Source organism: Oryzias latipes, chromosome 14 (genome assembly GCF_053564925.1).
Source record: "Oryzias latipes strain Hd-rR chromosome 14, Olatipes_Hd-rR_3.1".
Lineage (NCBI taxonomy): Eukaryota > Metazoa > Chordata > Actinopteri > Beloniformes > Adrianichthyidae > Oryzias > Oryzias latipes.
In genome coordinates this window covers 28391107-28409953 of record NC_136250.1, presented here as the reverse complement: position 1 = coordinate 28409953, position 18847 = coordinate 28391107, and the positions used below count along the sequence as shown (strand labels likewise).

The 18847-nt window shown below is 45.4% G+C and overlaps 2 long non-coding RNA genes across 4 annotated transcripts in view; one reads left to right on the top strand and one right to left on the bottom strand.

Annotated features, from left to right (window-relative positions):
- The window catches only part of LOC105355690 (uncharacterized), a 64834-nt gene that overhangs the window by 1893 nt on the left and 44094 nt on the right, over positions 1-18847 (top strand). The window lies entirely within an intron of this gene.
- LOC144983712 (uncharacterized) lies at positions 83-1749 on the bottom strand. Its single transcript, XR_013647478.1, has 2 exons — positions 1589-1749; positions 83-116 (listed from the first exon to the last, which is right to left on the bottom strand). It is a non-coding gene; the product is annotated as an uncharacterized LOC144983712 (long non-coding RNA).

Here is an 18847-nt window from a genome sequence, read left to right as displayed (position 1 = left end):
CATCCATCCCAGAGACACTTCAGCCTGCTGCCATCAGGGAGGAGGCTGCAAAGTCTCCAGGACAGAACCAGCAGACTCAAGGACGTTTTCCTCCACCAGGGGATAAGGAAACTTAACTTACCGTAATTTCCGGACTACAAGCCGCTACTTTTTTCCTGCGCTTACAGCCTTGCGGCTTATTCAGTGACGCGGCTAATTTATGGATTTAATTGGCGGCCGCCATGTACGTACTTTCGAACTCAGTGAATAGTTTGAATTCTCTATCTAACACCAAGCACGAGGCATTTTTATTCAACACACCTCTTAGCAGCCAAACAGCATGGACTTGACTTCAGGTCTTAGACACTTCAGTCATGGTTCAACAAAACGAAACACGCATGCCCGGCCGCATCCCAGAATCCTTTGGTGCCATTAGACCCAACGTGCACGTGATCCCCGCTACATTATGATGAAGCTTTCAAGTTAAAAGCAATCGTTAAAAGCAGCGTAAAAAAGTCCACCGTCACCAACGGGTTTGGAAAAGCCGGTTTGCTGCGTGACGGAGAGAACAGCGTGTGAATTTACACTCCATTTACGGTTTCTAAGGAAACCGTAAAAGCGGAATTTTGCTTTGAAAAACTCACAGCCTCCGTGTGAGCTGGAGACATCTTCTCCTGCTGATTGAGCTGCGGGGCCGATGGCAGTCTGATGGCTCCCACACGTAACAACGCACCCGCCCGTCATACACAAAACGTACAGTATTAAGTCCGATTGCTTTGCACAGAAACGATTTGCTCCATCCACCGGCGCAACGGGGACGAAGTGCTCCTCCTTGAAGCTGCCCTGGCCAGAGGGGTCGGAGTAGATAGGAAGGGGAGACAAGGAGCGCGCGGGGCGGGAGCGGAGCGCAGAGGCGTCCGCGGAGTGCAGAGGCTTCTGAATTCTGACGCACGCGCCGCACTGAGGCGCGCGTATCACGCTGAGGCGCTCGCTTTTCAGTCGCCGCTGCTGTATTTTACCGGTGTGTTTTCTAACCAGTCCTGTTACTCCCATAACGCTGCTGCGACACAAGCGGAAGGAGAGCTTTTCCCGTTCACCCCTCCATGCACTGCTGCTACTTGCTAATTCTTAAACACGTACAACAGAATGGCGAGCCGGGCGTTGGCCCCGCCTTTAGCCCCTAAGACTCATGGGAAATGTGGAATCGCGGATGTAAATTTCCTCATTATAACTGAGGGATGTAATGTTGATTATATGGTTACTGTTTGTAATTTTATGTTAGATACCTAGATTGTCAATAAGTAAAAAAAAAATGAAATAAAAACACCATAACTGAGGGACTTGTGAACAGAATATAGGTCCATGCTGTTTGACAGATGTCGATACACTCAAATACGTGACCCAGAGGCAAAACTGGCACCACCCACAATGTGCTAATAAATTGCACTCACTCTGGGATGCTGGGCGTGATCTGTCAGGATGACAATATCGGCTAACACATGCGCGGCTTGTATTCTGACGCGGCTTGTGTATGTATAAAAGCAGTCAAACACGTGAATATGGGTGGGTGCGGCTTGTAATCGGGTGCGCTTTGTAGTCCGGAATTTACGGTACAAACTTTCTTTATTATCTGTTTTGAGTGACCTTACAGGGAGATAGACCTGTCAAACAGCACCCCAAGATCTCCTGCCTGACCCCGATTTAGCTTAGTGGACTTTTAGCTGAGCTAATAAACCTGCTGCATTTAAATCCTTCCAGTTATTGTGAAAGCTTTATTCTTGTTATGTTTAACGTTTAAGTCGTTTTGATCAGAAGCAGACTATTTGATGAGTGGTGTGACACGTTGTCATGGTAACGGCAGCCTAAACCTGCTACAGCTGGTGTATGAGGACGAACCAGCAGAGGAAAGTTGTTTTTTAGAACTTTAATCTTATTTTTTAATTGAAATCGCTTTTTCAAAACAAGCAGACTATTTCATACATGTTGTCATGGCAATGGCCTCGACTGCAGTGGCAAAGGAAAGAGGTATGCTGATCGTTATGTTAGGTCAGGGTTCGGGAACCTTTTTGGCCAAGAGAGCCATAAACGCCACATATTTTTAAATGTAATTTCAAAAGAGCCATACAGTAATGTAGTGTCCCTTTACCACTCTGAGGCACGGAGACTTAACCTCTTTTAAGGTTCTTTATTCTGGTTACTGCAGACAGTAACAAACGCCGTACAATTAATTCAGCAACTCCCCCCCCTTCTTCCTCACACATCCCGTCCCCGCTACTGCGCGCTCTTTCTCAGAGACGGGAACGCACAGTTTTAGGCACGGCAATTCACAGGTTTCCAGCTGGTACAAACTCTGTGAAATAATAGATAATAGTAAACTGATAGTTTTCTCTCCAAGCACCGCTACTACTGCACGCCTCTGGCATCGCGCCCGAGAAGGACTGGTCTATTGAAAAAAAAAGTATAATTAAAGATTTGTCTGCGAGCCACATGTGACCATCAAAAGAGCCATATATGGCTCGCGAGCCATAGGTTCCCGACCCCTGTGTTAGGTAAAGTAAAGCATCAGTTCAGGGAGAAAGTTCACTTCTTAACGCTAGTTTTTGTTCAGATTAAGCAAACGTTTTTCTCAGAGAAAGTTAGTCTAAAGTTTGAATAGTTCAATTCCTCTTTAAGTCTCATTTCCCCCTTCTTAGATTCTTTTTATCAAAATGATCAAATTAACAAATTAAAAATGTTAAAGGAAACTTTGAAATCGCTCGTCTTTTCTGCTGTCTGGCTTTTGATATTAAACTATAGAATAAGGTAAAATCTATATAGTGTTTTCTTTTTTTTTAAATGGTAATGATCGGAATACCAACTGGCCTTTAGGCCAGTAAAGTGGAATAGAACATTTGGTCAATGTGACCAGAACGTCTTTTTTAGGTGTCCATTATCTCGTTTTAATGGACACCCTGCATCCAATCAGAATTTAGTATCACCCAGACTACAGTATAAAAATATGAATATATTTGTAAATAAAAATGTACTTAACTGGATACTTTGGTTTCAAAAACTTATCTAAACTATAGAGTTGTGGCTCATGCAGTGAAACCAAACGTATAGTCTTAATAAATCAGCTTCCAGCAGATGCAGCTATGGTGATGGTTGGTAAATTGGAGCCAAACTCGAAGTCCTCATTATGCATTTTCAAAATGAGTCACAACAACAAAGAGCTGAGACATTTATTCAGAGAGACCAGCACATTTCCATGTCCACCTCTGCATTCCACTAGATATGCAAATGACTTTCTAGTGTTGAGGTTCTATTAGAAATGCATAGCAATAATCCAGTGACTGAATGGAGATAAGGGCTGTGTATGATGCAAAAAAAGCAACATATTTTTCTTTATTCAAATAAAGTGTTTAATGTAAAATTGGATAAAGATTTAAAAATATTGTAGTTGGTGTGCCGTTTCTTCAGAAAATGTTTCTTTACTTTTCTTTACAAGCAACTTGAAAGTGGGAGTTTCTTAGAAAAACTCGGAAAATTGCCAAGTTAGTCAAAGAAGGGACAGCATGGTGATGTAGTGGTGAACACAGTTGCCTCACAGTGAGAAGGCTGTGGTTCAAATCCCAGCTGGGTCTTTTCTGTGTGGAGTTTGCGTGAAAACAAACAAAACATGCTCCATAGGTTAAATGGTGGATCTAAATTGTCCCTGAGGGGGAATGCGAGTGCGATTGTGTTGCCCCACAACAGTCGGAAGACCTGTTCAGGGTGTGGCCCGCCTTCCCACAACTGTAGCTGGGATAGGCTCCAGCAACCACTTGACACCTAAAAGGATTAGAAAATGGATGGATGATGAAAATTAGCTGCAAAATAACTCGTGTGTCTGCATCACTGAGCAAAAAAAGTTGCCTTTTTAGGAAATTTTGGTCATATAAAAATCTTTTAACGTACAAACTACTCTTTCTTTGAGCGCGTTGGATGGTGGTGTCAAAACTGACAAGATGGCGGCAGGAGCAGTCGTGCTATGACGGAGCTCCTATATCAACTCCTAAAAAATGGACTTATGAACAAGGAACTCGCAGATAACTACGAATACCCACTTTAAAAGTTGGAGACTTTGATTTGGAGTTGTTGGGTTGAACTTTGACCATCAACCAAACCGGAGAGTAGCATCATCTACCAAACACAGGCGAGCAGCAGCCTCCAACTTGGCGAGCGACGACATCCACGCCCGCAGGGCAGCGTTATGTAGCCCGGTGCGGCCAACGGCCATCAAACCTAGGTCATCATCCTGCAGTAGCAAACGGCACCAGTGGAAGCGGACCACAGTAATAGTGGAAAAATGCCACCTAAAAACGGCAAGCAAAGTAACACAACGACAGAACTAGAGGAGATTGAAATATCGTTGAACTTTATGTCTGGAGAAATTGCACACATCTCAAAAAAACAGCAACTACTTGTGGACTTAGTTGAAGAAGTAAAAAAACAAAATGCAGAAAAAGATACGCAGATCACACAACTCGAATGTTGTCGGATCTGGAACAGTGTTGCGGTTCACAGCAGGAACTCAATGGTTTGAATCCCAGCTGTATCTCCTCTGTATGGAGCTTAGATATCACTCCATCTTCTGTCCACAGTCCAAAAACATGTTTGTGTGAGTCTGCAGCCCTGTCAGCCTTTTAGAAGGTACCCGGCCTTTGCCTTGGGCCTTGAGCAAAGGATGGGCTTCAGCAACCCTGTGACCCTCCACAGGCCAAAGCAGGCACAGAAGACAGATGCTCCTTTAAATTGGCTGACTTTAAATCAGGTTTAACTCTCAACATTTTATGTTTTATTTTAGAATAAACGAGTTTTTGTGTTGAACGGAGTGTTTTCAGTGTAAATCTCAGCCTTAAATGTCAGAATATTTATGTGGAGTTCTGTGGACGGAGAAAAACAAGAAGCCGTTTGAAAAATCTGCATCGGATGCAATTTTTAATGCAGTGCAGCAAAGTGAAACGTTACACATCAAGACTTGTCACAAACAGTGAAAGAAGTTTTAGATCAAATACCGAAGCCGCGCCGACAGCTGTGAGTTCCTCTTCTCCATGAAAGATGGAATGAGCGGAAGATCCACCTGGAAACTTAACACCTTGAAGAGAAAAAGACAGGCAGCTGCAGCAGTGTGTGTTGACAGCTTGAGGAGGAAGCTGGTAATCACGTGTGTGATTAAAACATGAGCTCCACAGCAGCTCATTAACTTCTGTGAGGAGGATTGAAGCAGAAGTTCAGAGTAAAGTGGGATTTTTCGGTCACCGACTGTTAAGGCCTATGCCGTTTCTGCTGCTTTGCCGCCATGAAGTTCTGCCTTATAGAAAGCTTTACCTCCTGCGTCTTCTAAAGTAAATTTCCAATTTAATATCACATTTGAAGAAGACTAGTGTTTCTAAAAACTGAGTTCAAGTCTCACGAAATGCTCACATAGGTGTCCTTGTTTGGCGTTATGCAGATTTTCAAACTAAAATGCTAAAGCACATTGATTTCAAACTCACCAAAATAAAAACAAGTCCTGTCTGGGCGACCTGAAACAGAACACCAATGGGGGACCTTTCTGTGTGGAGTTTGCATGTTCTCCCCGTGCATGAGTGGGTTTTCTCCGGGAACTCTGGCTTCCTCCCACCGTCCAAAAACATACTTCATAGGTTCATTGGTTCATCTAAAGCAGGGGTCTCAAACTCAATTTACCTGGGGGCCACTGAAGGCAGGTCTAGCTGAGGCTGGGCTGCATTTTCAGCGCACACACATGCGCAACTTGTGTCTGAGAGCAAGTAAACTTGTATGGAACATATACTATACTGAACATATACCTTGTATGACGCTGTCGTAGGGTGTCCTTAAATGCATTCTAGCAACTAGAAAGAGCTGCATTTCCAGAAGAAAATGCAGGGTTGAATGCTGTACTACTGAATGAAAGCTGAATTTGCTGAAGAAATGGCTGAACTGTGCTTGAAAATCTTAAAAAGTTAAATGATCAAAAAGTCATAGAAGGAATAAGCTGAAAAAGTTGAACATTGTAATAGTACAATGGCTAAAATAGGTCAAAATTTGTAGAAGGAGTTAAGCATGAAAGCTTAAGTTGATGATAAAATGGCTGAACTGTTGAAAATTTGAAGATGTTGCTAAAATGGCTAAAAGTGCTAGCATTGGAATCAGCATCATCAACTGACTCCAAAAAACACATTGTTGGAGAGTATCATATCGGTAAAAGCTACATGTTCTAAGTTGATAAAAAAATCCACTTTTTTCAAAATGGTGGCTTTTCTATTGATTTTATCTCCATAGCAACCATTTTATGTTTGGGTCACCGGGGCATGACGAACAAATCTACGTCAGTTTCAGACTGACAGGGCAGAACACAGGACTGGACTCAGATGCAGAGCTTAAGGTTTTAATTCTTGGACACAAGAGAAGAGCTAGCTTTGACAGGTGATAGCACATGACAAACAGGCACAGGACAAAGGGAAACACAGGCTATAAATACATGAGGAGGGGAAGCACAGGTGGGAATGATCAGGGATGATGAGGCAGACTCAGGTGTGAGGAACAGACAAGGCAGGAAGGGGAAGGTCTGGAACGAGAGGTAGGTTAGACTTTCAAAATAAAACAGGAAACCCCACACGAGACAACAGGAAGCTTGACGAGACATGACAGAACCCCCCCTTAAGGACCGACTCCTGACGGTCCAGGAGCCCCAGACCTAAAGAAATCCGTCAGGAGTGACCTGTCCACAATAAAGCGTTCCGGAATCCACTGCCGCTCCTCCGGACCGTAAACCTTCCAGTCCACCAGGAACTGGCGTCCCCGGCCCCGCTTCCGGACAGCCAGAATCTTCTGCACCGTGTACACCGTACCCCCACCCATCATTCTGGGCGGAGGGGGTGGCTCCGAAGGTGGCATCAGGGAACTGTCCACCACGGGCTTCATCTTGCTGACATGGAACGTGGGATGGACCCGGAGGGACCGGGGCAGCCGAAGCCGGACCGCTGCGGGGTTGACGACCTTGGTGACGGGAAATGGACCCACGAATCTTGGAGCCAACTTTCTGCTAGGAACGTGCAGGTTGAGGTCCTTGGTTGAGAGCCAGACCTTCTGACCGGGACGGTAAGTGGGGGCGGGACGCCTCCGGCGGTCAGCAGCCGCCTTGACCCTGTTCTGTTGACGAACCAGAACCTGCCGGGCTGCCGCCCAGACGCGGCGGCAGCGGCGGACCAGGGTGTGGACAGACGGAACTGCAACATCTGGTTCCAAGGCTGCAAACAGGGGAGGCTCGTATCCGAAGACACACTTGAAGGGTGAGATGCCGGTAGCCGAAGTGGGCAGGGTGTTGTGTGCATACTCAACCCAGAGCAAGTGCCTGCTCCATGTTGAGGGGTTCTGAGAGACCAAGCACCGGAGGCCGGTTTCCAGCTGCTGATTAAGGCGTTCAGTCTGGCCATTGGATTCTGGATGGTATCCAGAGGTCAAGCTGACCGGAGCACCGATGAGCCGGCAGAACTCCTTCCAGAACCGGGATATGAACTGAGGCCCCCGGTCCGACACAATGTCCTTTGGGAAACCATGGTACCTCACAATCTGGTTCATGATCATTTCAGCTGTGCCTTTAGCTGAAGGCAGTCTAGGCAGGGCAATGAACCGTACCATCTTGGAGAACCTGTCCACAACTGTTAGAACCGTGGTGTGTCCACGTGAGACGGGAAGGCCGGTGACGAAGTCCATGGAAATGTCCGCCCACGGTCTGGAAGGAACAGGAAGCGGTTGTAGGAGCCCCATGCGACGACTGGTGGAAGACTTGTTCCTGGCACAGACTGAACAGGCGGAAACGTACTCCCGGACCTCCGGCTCCATGCGAGGCCACCAGAACCCCCGAGAGATGGCGTGCATGGTCCGCCTTACTCCCGGATGACAGGAAAGCAGAGAGGTGTGGGCCCAGTGGATCACCCTAGACCGCAGTGTCGGGGGTACAAATAGGCAATTCGTCGGGCAACCACTGGGCGTTTGCACCCCACTGTTAGCCAGCATTACCTCAGATTCTATCTGCCAAGAAACCGCTCCAACCACACAAGTCAGTGGAAGAATAGGTTCAGGTTCTGTGGCAACAGGCGCGGGGTCGAACTGACGAGACGGGGCATCCGGCTTGACGTTCTTGGACCCCGGCCTGTAAGAGAGGGAGAAAGAGAAACGATCAAAAAAGAGATCGGGCCTGGCGAGCATTTAGTCTCTTGGCAGTCCTGATATACTCAAAGTTTCTGTGATCTGTCCAGACAATGAAGGGGTGCTCCGCCCCCTCCAGCCAGTGCCGCCACTCCTCCAATGCCACCTTGACCGCCAACAGCTCCCGATTGCCGATGTCGTAGTTGCGCTCCGCCTGAGAGAGCCGCCGGGACAAGAACGCACAGGGATGAACCTTCCCATCCTGCTCCGACCGCTGCGACAGGACAGCCCTTAACCCTTCATTGGAGGCGTCCACCTCCACGATGAACTGACGGTGAGGATCAGGCATAGTGAGCAGCGGAGCGGATGTGAAGCGGTGCTTCAGCGCCCGGAAAGCGGCCTCGGCTGCAGGCGTCCACCGGTACTGCACCCGTGGAGACGTGAGGGCATGGAGGGGCGCTGCAATGGAGCTGAAACCCCGGATAAAGCGTCTATAAAAGTTCGCAAAGCCTAGGAACTGCTGCAGCTTCTTACGGCTGTCAGGTGTCGGCCAGTCCTTGACTGCGCTGACCTTGGCATGATCCATCTTTACCGCCCCTGCTGACACAACAAAACCTAGGAAGGCGATGGTGGAGACGTGGAACTCACTCTTTTCGGCTTTGACGTAAAGGTGGTTATCCAGAAGTCGCTGGAGGACTGCGGAGACATGGGAGACATGAGAGTCCAGGTCCGGGGAGTAAATCAAGATGTCATCCAAATAAACATACACAAAATGATCCAAGAAGTCCCTGAGGACATCATTGATCATGGCCTGGAAAACGGCAGGGGCGTTAGTGAGTCCAAAGGGCATGACCAGGTATTCATAGTGGCCTCTTGGGGTATTGAATCCTGTTTTCCACTCGTCCCCCTCTCTGATCCTGACCAAATGATAAGCGTTACGGAGATCGAGCTTAGTAAACACCCTGGCCTGCTGGAGCTGGTCGAAGACAGAGGACATGAGCGGCAACGGATATCTGTTTTTGACGGTTATGTTGTTGAGCGCGCTGTAATCTATGCAGGGTCGGAGGGTCCCATCCTTCTTTCCGACAAAGAAGAACCCGGCGCCAGCTGAGGAAGGACGAATGAGACCCGCTGCCAGAGATTCGTCAATGTATTTATTAAGTGCCTGGCGTTCCGAAGCTGATATTGAATACAGGTGTCCTTTAGGAACGATGGATCCCGGAACCAGGTCGATGGCGCAGTCGTAGGGGCGATGGGGTGGAAGGCTCAGAGCCCGGGATTTATTGAAGACCTCGGACAGATGATGGTAACAGGAGGGTATTGTGCTCAGGTCAGGGGCCTCTGGACCTGGAGCAGGACGAACAGGAACAGGGTTATTGTCTATGATGGTTCATTTACCTGCAGCATGGGGAATTCTGTGTCCGTCACATCCTGGCCCCCACTCCAGTATTTTCCCGGTCGCCCGGTCCACCCGGGGATTGTGCTCGCACAGCCAAGGAAATCCCAGAACCAGCTTCCTAGAGGAGCCCTCAAACAGGTGGAAAGACATGATTTCTGAATGGTTTCCTATGGACAGTTTGAGGGGTTCTGAGACATGAGTGATTTTAAAAAGACCCGTCCCATGGAGGCCCCGGGCCTGGATGGGTCTGTCCAGAGGCTGTGGCTTAAGACCTAAGCCGACTGCCAGCTTCCAGTCCATTAGGCTGACATCAGCCCCGGAGTCAATGAGAGCTATGAAAGCCGTGGAAGAGCCGTGGTGCGTCACCACTAATGACGTCCATAGCGGTGATCTGACTCACCGTCGCTGCTTTTTTCACGGGGCAGGAGAAAACAGGATGACCAATCTCCCCACAGTAGAAGCACCGGCCCTCCTGCAGGCGTCGCTGTCGTTCCTCCGCCGAAAGTCGTGTCCTGCCCACCTGCATGGGCTCTTCACAGCTGTCCGCCGCGACGGAAGGATGCGGGTCGGATGAAGATCGGCGAAGATTTCGCCTTTTCGCGGATTCAGCCCCGCGAGAAGACCCGCCTCCTGATGATCCGCTGCTGCGTCGGGAGACGAGTTCACGGAGTCGGTTATCCGTGCGGATGGCGAGAGCGATCAGAGAGTCGAGACCCTTAGGTAAGTCCAACGGAATGAGCTGCTCCTGAATGCGCGGAGCCAGCCCTTTCATGAAGACGTCATACAACGCCACGGAGTTCCACCCGCTCTCAGCTGCTAGGGTACGGAATCGGATGGCGTAATCGCAGACAGAGTCCCCCCCTTGGCGTATGATGGTGAGCTCACGGGCTTTATCCCGGCTGGTAGACACCGGGTCGAAAGTGTTCTGAAGCGCCTCCTGGAAGGCGACGAGAGATGAGCAGAGCGGGGAGTCATGAGCCCACTCAGCCATGGCCCATGCGCGAGCCCTTCCTGCTAGATGGGAAATCATGAAGGCGATCCTGGCTCTGTCAGAAACAAAGGCATGGGGAGAATGTTCATAATGAATAGAACAGTCAGTGAGGAAGGGCTTACACAGTCCCGGTTCTCCAGAGTAACGATCGGGAGGGGCGAGCTTGATTTCCTGGCTCCTGGCAGGCATGGAGGTAGGAGGAACTGGGATGGACGCAGAGGGTCCTGGAGGAGGGTAGGTCCAGGGTGAACTTGAACGGAGGTCTTGAACTTGGGTAGAGACCTGAACCATATGAGACGCCAGGGCCTTCTGGAATTCCTCCTGTTGAGAAAGGCGAGCTTCCAGGCGTTGCAGGATAGATGTCAAACTACTGCTCTCTGCTGAGTCCATTCTGGCCTGTTTGTACTGACAGGGCAGAACACAGGACTGGACTCAGATGCAGAGCTTAAGGTTTTAATTCTTGGACACAAGAGAAGAGCTAGCTTTGACAGGTGATAGCACATGACAAACAGGAACAGGACAAAGGGAAACACAGGCTATAAATACATGAGGAGGGGAAGCACAGGTGGGAATGATCAGGGATGATGAGGCAGACTCAGGTGTGAGGAACAGACAAGGCAGGAAGGGGAAGGTCTGGAACGAGAGGTAGGTTAGACTTTCAAAATAAAACAGGAAACCCCACACGAGACAACAGGAAGCTTGACGAGACATGACACAGACAAATCGATAAAAGTATACCTTTGGACGTCCTTAACAATGAAGTTTGTTTGCTAACCACGCCCACATTCCTTATATGTCCAGATCCAGTGAATTTCAATATGTTCAGTTCCCGCCATGGATGAAGTTTATTGCAATATTTGCTTCATATTTTGTCATAAAATGGCCACCAAACAGTAGGTTGTGTCGACATCCGATAATGATTTCTAAACGTATTTTATAGTCCAAAGCCTTGTGATCATTTTAATGTTGGAACGGTGTCTCTAGCTACAAGTATGTTGAAGTTACAGTGGTTATAAGAAACAAAGGTTTGCAAGGATTTTCAATGTATTTAAATGGAGCGAAAATCCTGAAATATCCTGAAATATCTTGAAAAGTTCCAGGATTTGAAGGTACAAAAGTAATAGCTGAAAGGATTAAGCTGAAAGAGTTAAACATTGTAATAGTAAAATGGTTAAAATAGGTAAAAACTGAAGTTTAAAATTGCCTTACATTTAGACACAAAATGGCTGCCAAACCGTAGTTGCTGTTGCCATCCCATAATAATTTCAAAACGTATATTGAACTCCAAGGTCTTGTGAGCAGTTAAATGTTTGAACGGTGTTTCTAGCTAAAGGCATGTTGAAGTTATAATGGTTCAAAGGTTTCAAAGACTCTCCATGTATTTTAATGGGGCAAAAATCTTGGAAAATCCTGGGAAACCCTGGAATATCTTAAAAAAATGAAGGATTTGAAGGGCCAAAAGTCATAGCTGGAATAAGTTGAGAGAGTTAAAATTTTAATAGTTAAATGGATGAAAGATTTTTGAAGTGTCCGAACCGGCAACCTCTTGTACCATAACTTCCCAATGTATTTTAATAGGGCAAAAATTCCCGGAAAACCTGGAATATCTTAAAAAGTTGAAGGATTTGAAAAACCAAAAGTCAATTAGTGAAGGAAAAGCAGCGGCAGCTCAATGACTACGTGCAAATGCTTCAAACACGGAGTGTGAACGTGATACGCAAGTAGCCATTGGACGTCTGTAGGATGTCCACACAAACTGGTTGTCCAATCTGCTCATTTCTAACAGTCAGGCTCATTTGAACAGCACTAACGGGCTCGTTACGCAGTCCACAAGAATTTTGTGGTTAAAAAAAAAAAGAACAATCTGTACGACATGCCTTTCAAGGACCTTGGGTTCCTTGAAAGGCGGCTAACAAATAACATTTATTATTATTATTACCCTCTACCATTGCAAAAGTGTTCACTACGCCCTGTCCCTTGCAGCATGCCCGTAAAAACAGATGGATGATCATTTCAAGGGTCTCACCAAGCAGTCAATGTCCATAATATTTTGTGTGGTACACTTGTGTGTCCTGTACAGGTTTGACCATTTTTTACTCACGAACAACTATTATTCACTCAGAAGGGCAGAAAGGCTTTACTAACTGTTGCCAAGAATTCACCTTATTTATTAGTGTTGTTTCATCGTTTACATTGGGATTACACTTTCAGATCCCCACATTTAATCCTGGAATACGTCTTCTTCTGAGCCTGGAAGTATTTGATGCAACAGCGCCTCATCCTGGCTGGGAGGACCAACACCTCCATGCTGGAATAAACCCATTTTTATCTGCAGGCTTTTGACACTTCATGAGACTCTGCTCTGCTCTGCTGGTGCTTTCGATTTTTTTAATTGCTATTGCTTTAATTAGTGTTCTTGTTTACATTGTATTATCTTAATATCTTACTTTAAAATTTTTAATTGTTGTCTTTTTTGTTTGTATATTTTACTGTACGTTGCCTTGTTTGACTTTGGTTTTGTCCATCCAGACTCTGTATATTAACCAGAGACAGGAAGCTGCTGAGATACAAACCAGAATGGGGGGAGATCTAAGCAGAGCAGGAATTACAAAGGATTACCTGAATGCAAAAGCTGAATAAACTCAACATAAAACTCGATAAACCCAACGATAATCTTCAAAGTCGCTGAAATGTTACATATGGTCGGTACAAAACAAAATGAAGTCAGCTCTTTGGGATGAAGTAAGCTCCTTTGTAAACCGTCAGTTAAAGAGTCAAAAGAGCAGAATATCTTATTTACTCGAAATCTGGTCTGTGTTGTAACAAAGCTAAAAATGGAATTAAATAAATTAGTCTTTAAGAAGGTCAGTATTCTATTGAAGTTTGTGAAACCAAACATGATGAATATTTTTGCCCTTTGTAATGATCTGGAACAAGTCGCTGCTGTTTTCTGCAGCACCTTTAAAAGTAATAGTGCAATCAGGATGCAGTCACACCTTCTCCTCCTGAAGACTTCTGTTCATGTTTTAGGATTTTGGCTCCAAACATCCGTCAGCAACGACTGAAATATGTCCAAACGTTGGAGTTGAGGGGCTGTAGCTCCAACTGTCCATGTGAGGGCGCTAGAGGGCAACAGAACCGCTTCACCTTCAGTTGACTGCAGCATCCGGCTGGACCTGCAGCTCATCCGCGCACTGCAGCGTGTAACTCCAGAACAATGCGGGTGCAGCCTGGAGTGCCGTCCATCTCCCTTTCATTGATTCCAGCTGACACAAATAAACACACGCTTGTTAAAACGGTCATCTGCTTGCTTCTGCCCGCTCTCCTCAGCATGCAGAGAAAGGCCTTGTTTTCCAGGAAGATCGATGCTCTTTCTCTCAAAGACGATCAATTTACACCAGGAAGCAAGGAATGGCTCGGAGAGTTTGTATCTGCAGCTACAGTTATCAATGAAACCTCAGTGATTAGGCAGGAGGTCCAGGCGCACCAAGGAGCTCTGCAGATTTCTCTCATACAGCGCATTCATGAATTAAAAAAGACAGAACGACCTCATGAAGATGCAAATTTATTTCAATGATCAGTGTTTAGCATGTGAGATGACACCCCCATCAAGCAGAGATTTTGAAAGCCATGATCAAGTTGAGTTCTCTTTAAAGTGAGGGTTTTACATTGTTGCTGCAGTGATGGAACAGACAGAACATAGAGTATCTTTAAATCTGTTGTAAATTCAATAAAAAAATACCTCAGACATTTTTGGGGGGCATTTCCCTTTGCAAACATTTAATTTTATTCATTTTCCTTTGATTTATGTAAATGTAAATATGAAAAATACAAACATCTTCTCAATTAAAAAAAAAACAAAGCAGGGTAACTGTAAAATTTTCTATTGCAGATATTTCTAGTTTTTGTCAGAGATTTGCAGTCGGTCCGGGATGACTTACCACCAGCTTCTGTGTGTCTCTAATGCATTTTTTAGAAGGTTAAATTATGCTCTGAGCTGGAAAATGCTCCACAGCTCTTTCCCTGCAGCAGTCTAATAACCACAGGACTCTGCAGGTCATTTGTGTGACTCAGTATCTTCCTGCTGTGACAGCACCCCCTACTGATGTAGGGAAGCGCTGCAATGCGCTAAAGTTGATTTTTGGACGGATGTTGGCGGTGATGCTTTGACTAGAACAAACTTTAATACAAATCACATCATATTTCCACAACTTAGTCCCTCATGTCCTCTCCCCCAGTTTTCGGCTCATTAACCATTTGACACCAAAGCTTCAGCTCCAAGTGTTGACTTTGAATAAGGCTTATACTACAGTGTAGGTGAATACTGGACTCTGATTGGCTGCAGTGTCCATTAAAAAGTGACAATAGACACCTATAAAAGAAGTCCCAGTCCAATAGCCTGATAGTCCTATAACTGCTATGGCCTAAATGCCAGTTCAGTTAGCAACCAGAACAGCACGCGGTCATAAATAACTACATTTTTTAATTAAATGAAATTGATGGTTTGTTGATACATCTTTATTGATCAGAGTTATTGGTGGATATTTCTTCAATAAAATATATCTACGAAACTACTTTAGGGCTTTGCTTCTTTGAAACAAACGTTTTCTCCGTCATCTCGTCAAAAAAATGCGGGAAGAGATGAACTTTCCCTCTGAAATGATGGCTTGGATCACTTAACATGACATTTAGTAAATATACCGCTTTCCTCTGTTGGTTACACCAGCTGCAGCAGAGTCACTGGCAGGCTCTTTAGCGGTAGCCATGACGACACATCACACCGCAAACCAAATAGTCCGTATCCTGTGAAAAACAAGTTAAACGTTAAGAATGCCAAGATTAACCGCTATTATACCATGGACCTGGTGAATTCTGATTTACTGGTTGGTGTGCATTAAATAGTGATAATGCACACCTAAAAAAAAAGGTTCCGGTCACTTAGCTTAAATGATCTGTATCACTGCGCTAACTTCTATAATACCAACTTTAGCTTCATCATCTGGACAAAAACAAGCGGCAAGAGGTGAACTTTCTCTGAACTGATGCTCTGTTTAACCCATCATGACCATCAGCATAGATATCGCTTTGATTTGCCTCTGCAGTCGAGATCGGTTGGCTAAGCGGTGCATTGTCATGTTACCGTGACAACGCGCCGCACCTCGTAACAAATAGTCTAAACTACTATAAACTATTTGATGAGTTTTGCGGCGCGTTGCCTAGAGTGCAGCGGCAAAGGAAAGTGATATCTATGCTGATGGTCTTGATGGATAAGTAAAGCATCAGTTCAGAGAAAAAAGGTCATCTCTTACCGCTTGTTTTTGTCCAGATGAAGCTAAAGTTTGTTTCAAATAAGCCAGCACAGTGATACAGAACATTTAAGCTATATGACCAGAACGTCTTTTTCAGGTGACCATTATCAGTGTGGATTATCACTTTTTAATCCACACCCAGCATAATCGGTAATGAGTATTGGTGTTAAAGGTTTAATCCAGTTTACTGAGGGTTGCATTTACTGCATCGAATAGTTATTGTCTAAATGTTGGGATAAAACAACAATAAAGCTCCTTTTGTAGTACTCCTGTCGTCTGTTTATTTGTCCAAACTGAGGATTCCTCAGGAATAAGGTGGTTCAGTGTAACAGGTCAGTAGTGGCAGTGTTTGCTTCAAACCCTTCTTTGCACAAGAGACATGACTATGAGAGAAAACTGACTTTATTTAGTCCATGTCAGTGTTTAAACTAAATTCACCGATGGGGCCTTTTTCTTTATCAGCGTTTAGCTCTTCCTTTGTAAACTGTAATTTTCTTTCAGCCTCTTTGTTTTAATTGCAGCCATAAAAGATCCTAGTTTACAGTTCTGAGTGTAAGCTTCTCATTAATAAGACATACTGCAAACCTCCATGTGATAGTTCCTAATGTAGTTTAAGGAAGCAGGCTGGGATTTAGAAAATACTTCAACCTAAATGACTTGCATGTATTTGGTACCAACCAGTGTTCCAGTTTTACTTAAGGTTCAATGCAGATTGGATGAAACCTCAACCTTTAGGATTTCAGGAATCCTAAAGGTTCAAGGAATCAATTGGCTTGTGGTGTTGGCACACTTACGAGATCAGAATTAAAATTATGTTCTGGTCTGTTAGGATGAAAGTAGACATGTGGTCTGGAATTCAAATATTATTAGTACGATCTTGCTGTTACTGCATCATTTCCTCTCAACATTGTGGGAATCAACAGACAGCAGACGTTTGGGGTCATCTGACCATGCATTTGAATGTCATTGTAGACTTTTTAGGAGGTGTGCACAGCACCCAGCGCCTCCACCTGCTGTTCCCCTAAAGCAAGGCTTCTAAGCAGAACGCAAGGAGGATGTTTGAAAAGGTGACCGTAGGCAGTTTTTTACCTCTGTTGAGGCTGGGCGAAAAACAATTTTTTCATATCACGATGGAGTTTTCTTTTTCATATCAGGCGATAACGATATATATCACGATATAATCCAATTAACTATATTTGTCAAATTTGGGCACTTTGTTGCTCATAGGAGAAATAGAATCATAGTTCTTAAACAAAATGGTAAATAGCATATACTTATCTAGCGCTTTTCTACCTACAAAGACAAAGCGCTTTACAGTCACAGACCCATTCACCCAGTCACACACACATTCACACACTGGTGGCCGCTCCATTGCCAAACGCAGGCGCCCGCCTACCACCAGAGGCAAGGTGGGGTTCAGTGTCTTGCCCAAGGACACTTCGACTCATGGGCGTGCAAGGCGGGAATCGAACCTGCAATCTTACGATCGTGGGTCGACCGCCCTCGCCATTAAATCAATGCTGAAGAAAATTAAGAGAGGAAATGTTGGCTGTACGGAATGGGGGCATTGTGCCAATAAAGTAAACTTCGAGTGTTCATCCAAACATCTGCAGAGGTGAGCTGGTCGTCCCTCCAGCGTCTGCTGGTGTAACTGGAGTAAACATCAGGTTTGGAGCCCTGGCTGGTTTGGAAATCCTAGAGACCTAAAAAATTCGGTTTGATCCTTTTCTTGTTCTCTTGCTCTTGTTCTTATTTTTCTTCCCTTCACTTCCTTCTCCCTCCTCTTTTTTTCTCCTGATTCTGTTACCTTTTTAGACACTACCTCCCCTCCCGTTATTTTTACGCCTCTGATTAAAGTATCTGGTGCATTAATAAAGTGCAGCTCCCCCCCTCCGCCCTCCTCCAGTGGGATTAGGCAGAGCACTAATTCTATCTCCTGTCCCGCCCGCTTTGAAGTCGACTGCCAGGGAAACCGGCAGCTTCTTCAGTTTGCATTTGCATAATCCCACCGCTGTTCTCGTACATGCCCGTCATGGGGGAGGATGGGGGGGGTTAATATACAAGATGGAGCAGCATGTTGGCATCATCACTTCTACTACAGTTGGGTGCTGTTATCCCAATCAGAATGTCATCACTGTTACATCCTGCCTTCTCATTAAGCTTTGTTAATTTTTACCCTTATCTTTTCTAATTACAATGTGCCAACGAGCTCTGTGCTCTCATTGGCTGCAGTTGATTGTGCTGCAGAATCTGCCTGAATCCTGTCGTCACTGCATCTGTGACGAACAGCATCTGCTTTGGCAACAGAGGAGAACTAATGTGGAAAACAGCTGCTGAATACGCCGACCATCACTGAAGAGAAATGATCAGACGATAAGTCATTAAAACGAGGAAGGTTTCATCAAGAGGGCTTCCCAATCCATGACTCAGCAATTTATGTAAAATAGCCCTGAGAGCGATTTAAGGGGGGGCTACATTAAGCCAGATGCATAAAGAGGTGGAATTCTTTAAGTAGCGCTGATGTGTCTTGTTTCTGTTGTGACAAGCCCAAAAACTCCGTGTTCGATGCTAACCCAAACTTTAATGAAACATCAACAGGTTAATACTGGTTTGATTTGCACATCCAAATTGTTTCTGTGGTTATTCAAATGATAACCAATCAGCCAATCAGTTGTCTCAATAAAAGAAGTTGGTCTTTCGTTGAAAGTGGTAGGAGTGTGCACTTCCAACGAGCCTACTCCTGATTGGCGACAGTAGTTGCCATAGGAACAATGACTCGAACAACATCTGACCAATCACTGCTTACTGACATCTCTTGGTTCTAATTCGGCAGCGCCCATGTTGCAAAAAATGTCAACGGAAATGACTTCTTTTGGTTGGAGCCAAAGGTAAACAAATTTTCAATGTATGATGTCACACACACTTGGTCCAGTTTTCTGATACAGTCAATGATTCTGTCCTTCCAGGCTGTTTATTTTGTCCCATATGGCATTC